We start from the raw sequence: 5578 nt of genomic DNA on the forward strand, positions 1-5578 counted from the left end.
TTCGGCCATCTTGACGCTCGCGCGCATGCGTCGTGCCAACTGTGCTGAGCTCCCAGCGCCGCCCTGTCCCGCCCTGCCCTGCCCTGCCCTGCCCCGCCCTACCCTGCCCTGCCCTGACCCGACCCGCCCTGCCCCGCCCTACCCTGCCCTGACCCGACCCGCCCTGCCCCGCCCTGCCCTGACCCGCCCTGCCCTGACCCGCCCTACCCTGCCCTGCCCTGCCCTGACCCGCCCTGCCCCGCCCTGCCCTGCCCTGACCCGCCCTGCCCTGACCCGCCCTACCCTGCCCTGACCTGCCCTGACCCGCCCTGCCCTGCCCTGTCCCGCCATACCCTGCCCTGACCTGCCCTGACCCGCCCCGACCCGCCCTGCCCTGACCCGCCCTGACCTGCCCTGACCCGCCCTGCCCTGTCCCGCCATACCCTGCCCTGACCCGCCCTGCCCTGACCTGCCTTGACCCGCCCTGCCCTGCCCTGCCCCGCCCTGACCTGCCCCGACAGAAGAGGAGCTCAAGATGATCGCGAATCCGGATCGGGTGCGAAGAAGGCCCTCTGCGGAGCCCCTCCCTTCTCCTCCCTCCAGGACGTCCGTCCTCCCCTTCCCGCCAATCGAGCTGCTCCTTAAAACGAGTTCCAAGCGCGGTCGCCCATCGCCGCCACCTTGCCTTGCCCCCTTCCTGGCCGCCCGCTCCGCGTTGATTTTCCCTCCCGGCAAAAGTCGCCTGCACCCGTCCCGGAACTGCCCACTTCACACCTCTCGACCTTGCGGGGGGGGGGGGGTCACTGCCGCGGGCGGTTGGCTGCCGCGTCTCGCCCGCAAGCTGTACTCGGTTCACTTCACGGTACATTCTGTGAAGCGCTTCGAGGTGTCTCGAAGACGGGATAAGGCGCTATATCAAATGCAAGGATTATTATTGTTAAACCCGTGTCTTTTTGTTCTGCCGCCTTGCTGCATCCTGAAGTATTGATCCGTGTTTACGTTTACAGCGCCGTTTGAAATTTTATACACCTCTGTGAGATCCCATCTGAGTTGCCCTCTTTCAAGACTGAAGTGCCCCAGGTTGCCTATTGTTGCTTGCAGCTCATTTCTCATCCCCGTTGCTCTATAACAAATTCATATTTACATAGCAACTTTTAGGTCAAGAGGAAGTTATTAATGAAACAAAGAACTAATAAAAAGTAGTCGCTTTTGATATTGTGCCTTTTCACCAGAGGAGAGAATTTCTCCCAGTGTATTGACCCAACAGCTGCTTCCGCCCCCCCCCCCCCTCCCTCCCCAATAAAAATTGTTCACTCACTTCATGTTTGCAGGATATCGCTGTGCGCAAATTGGATGCCATGTATGCCTGCAAATTTGCAGTCACTGAGCTTTACAGTAATATCCTGTGAAGCACTTACTGGTAAGGTGGGTAGGATGAAAGGATGAGATTGGATGTGCCGAAAGGTCTCCTTAATCCCAAACCAATATTGTGAATGGGTTTGGGGGAAATTTAGGGAATCTGCCTCAATAACATCCCATAAGCAGCAGTTGAAAACTGGAATATTATGGTGGAGAGCCCCATATTCACAATTGGTATGTGGATATGTAAACAAGTTATCTTTCAAAATGCAATGTACAGTATTGATCAAAAATCAAGAGCCTTACTGTCACTATCATACACATAATGTGAACCATTATCATTCACACACACAGGTCTCACAGTATCAACCCTTCTCTGCCCACAGACAATGATTTTTTGAGTTATTCTTTGACTCTGTCTCAGACTGTTATCTCCAACCCTGTGGAAGGATGCCATGGTTGGCAATGGGATATTGAAATCGAGTCAGTCCTCTGTTGTGATGGTCCTGGTTGGACCATGCATCGTGAACCTTGTCAGACAGTATTCGCAAAATTAAGCTATGCAGCTTTAACAACAACAACAACTTGGACTTATATAGCACCCTCCACTCGCTTTGCAAGCGAGAGCTCTAACCACTGAGCTACAGGACTCCACGTTTAGTGTTCACAGCGAGCTATGAATAGCTCGCTGTGAATAGTTTATTCACAATTGTTTTACAAAATGTTTTCATGACTACAGTTTCCTTTAGAAGCTGTGGGTCTCCTGGTGGTGTAAAGATATGTGTCTGATAACGGTGATTAATTGAAGTGGGTGCTGACCAGATAGTGAAAAGTGTCAAAATGACAAAAAGTGTCCCAATCAAGAGGCCAGCTACCTCCAGGCACAAGTTTGAAATACATTTTTAATGTTTAAATAATATAAAGAATTTCAGACTCTTGCCTCTGTGTGCCTCTGTGCCTCCATTCATGGCCGGCCCAGCTGTGAGATATTGTCCGAGTTGGAACAAAGGGCTGTTTTCTTTCTGTAAATTCCTCTTAAGAGAATAAAGTAAATTCCACCAATGTTTGTTGCATGCAACCATTTCAATTTCTTCTGAAGAACAAAGGCCCCACAGATCGGCAACAGATGCGCAATACTGTGATGGTATCAATGGCTTGGTGCAAGTTTTGCTAGGTTTTAAGAGTTAATATTAGAGTGTGCTTAATTTTATTTCCATCGGAGTGCTTTGCATCGACATATTCCAATTTACATATGTGTAGCTGACCAGCACTAATACCACAGAGATTGTTTAGAGCTGCTGTGGTTTATTTGTGAAGTTGATTTCTGAAGAATCAATGACTGCTCTCAATTAAGCTACTTTCTGAAAGGTGGCGTTTACCACGAGAGATATAAAAATAATGTTCAGCTAACTATTCTGCTAGTCATTGGATCATTTATTTAATACACTTGGGAAAATATTTTTTGCAGAGACTTTTGTTCTTGTTGAAATATATTAAGCTTCAGCAATTTTGTCACAAGCAATGGTCTCTATTAAGTGTTTTGAATAGTGTAGTGCTGTGTTGTAAAGAAATTTTGCACTTTATAGTGATGTGGGGGGAATGGATACTCTTTTGTCTTTCTTTCCTTGAATGTTTAATTGTTTTTTTTTACACAGCGCCCCAACCTGCCTCAATGAAAAAATTGGTTTGGTGACCCGAAATGTTTCAGCTTCTTAGATTTAGGACTATTGTTTTGAAAAAATTAAGATAGTGCAGAGTTTTGAAAAACAGTCTTAACTTCAGTCATAATTTGAAAACTGAATTTCTGGAGTACTCAAAATAAAACCGATAATAATTCCAAAAGTAAATCCAAGTTTCAGGAACCTAGTACACCTTGTTTCAGCCTTTTAGCATTTTGTTTACCAAAATTTTAGATCATGCAGGAAGGTGTGCATTTCTGAAATCCAGTCTTGATCTGTAAACCATTTTTCCATAGTTCTTAAAAATAGACTTATGTTCCAAATTATGACTGAAAATTTAACAATTTTCTGCAGTTCTATGAGAGCTTAAACTTTAAGATGAAATAGCCTTATGCGTAGAATTTATGAATTTATAAATTTAGAATTTATAGAATTTAATGCGTAGAATTTGGGGTCTCCTGAAAGTGCCTTGTTCCTGCTTTCTGCTGTGGAGCGGCTGAAATATTTGATTACACCTCAGGCTGCTTGTCAAGTGCTCCGGGGCGCTACCCTGAGTGAAGGGTGATATATAAATGCACGTTGTTGTTGTAAGCAAGGAAGACAATCCAGGGTATCACTGGACCTAAAGTCAGAGGTTGCACGTCCTAAAGTGTCCACTCCTAGAAGGACATAAAGAATCAAGCAACTTACAAACCAGCTGAGCAAATACACAAAAATAATACTGTGTGGTCATATTTCTTATTTATTTTAAGCTGAATGAATATAGCAAAGAAAAAAGAAAACTTGCTTCATTTTCTGCTATAATTATTTGTCACTAAATATTTTAAGTGACACTTTTGTTCAATTTGGGTAGAATGTTAAAAGTTTCTTTACTTTATCTCCATTTACTTGAATCTATTTGTTAAAGTGATTTTGGAATCAATTTCCGAGTTTCAGGAATGTCTGTGCAGATCTAAGCTGATCTCAGTTTGAGATCCTCCCTGCACACATCAGAATAAGTACATTTTTATTCTGAATAAACAATAAGCATAAACTCAAACTCAAAGTCTGTTGTATACCAGGCTGCATTTAATTGTAACATCACAGGCTATTCAACGCAGCTTAACACAACATGATAGAAATAACATTCAAATGTGTTCCCTTCCCCCACTGGCCTCATGCTGCATTGAATTTACATTACCAGGTTCATTATTTGACATTAAATGAGAATTTACAGTATTGTTCCATTGACATTTATAAGAAGGCATATGTCTATCTTTCATAGATCTTACAGAAGAATATGCGCTCACTGTGGAAAAATTACACAACCCACAATGTGGTTGCTCCAATTGACGCACACAATAGTGACCACGTTGGCTTGAATTTCAATTTGTCACTTATTTCCTTATACCCGTAAAAGAATGAAATCATTACTAGTGGGTGAATGTCGAATGGTTGGGTTGCATAGGTGGTCTTTTTATCTCCACAATTGGTGATTTGAGTTGTGCCATAGGATCTTTACCGTCCACCTGAACATGCAAACAGGGCCTCGGTTTTGATGTCTCATCCGAAGGACAGCACCTCCAACAATGCAGTCCCCACCCACCCATCACACCGGGTGCATTGGAGTCTCAGCATTGATTCCACGATTTCCAAGCCCATCATATTGCTGATACTCAACAACAATAGCAACTTGCATTTATATAGTGCCCTTCATGCGGGGTAGTGTCCTGGAGCGCTTCACAGTGGCGAAGTCTAACTCCGCGCCAGGGGGAGAGGGAGGGGGGGAGTGACTGTAAGCACGATCAAAAAGGAAGGTGTTTATGTGGGATTTGAAAGTGGGGAGGAACAGGGTAAGGTGGATGGATTGACTGAGAGTTCCAGAGATTCAGGGCGTAGTGGCTGAAGGCACGGTTATCGATGGTGAAGTGGAGGGGACGAGGGACAAACAGGTAATTGGGAGCCAGTGGAGCCTGGCAAGCATGCAATGAAAGGATAACATTTTAATTACATTAACTACAGTTTAAATAGAGCGCTGTGTAACTACTGCCTTAATGTTCCTTATAATTTTGTCAATGTTTGTAAAGCATGACAAATTACGCTCAGAATGATTTATCTTTAATTCATCCAATATCTTTTATTTATAAACTCTGCCAACACTCTGATTTTTTATTTCTTTATTTATTTTATTTATTTCTTACAAGGAATTTCTTACATTAAAAAAAAGTACATTTCAGCTGAGCCTCTTGCTAAGCACAAGAGAGCTTTGAGTGGACAAGGCAATATTTATTAAGCTTTCATTTCCACCAGAGGTGTTGTATGTCAGGTTCAGCTAAAGAATAAAAAAAAACACCAGGAACAATTTAAAAATGTAGACAGAAAAATAACGAGACAGGCCTTCAGATAAATATAGATTTCATTGAAACAGGAACGTCAACTGATTAAACTAAATATCGGTCAAATGATTATTCACCAGTTATATTTTGATGCAGTTATAGAGAATTATTTAAGATGTTAATTATGATAAGGTGTAGCTAAAACCTTGATGAACAATGACAAGAAGTCTCAGCACCAAGCATAAA

Source organism: Callorhinchus milii, unplaced genomic scaffold (assembly GCF_018977255.1).
Source record: "Callorhinchus milii isolate IMCB2004 unplaced genomic scaffold, IMCB_Cmil_1.0 Scaffold4, whole genome shotgun sequence".
NCBI classification, from domain to species: domain Eukaryota; kingdom Metazoa; phylum Chordata; class Chondrichthyes; order Chimaeriformes; family Callorhinchidae; genus Callorhinchus; species Callorhinchus milii.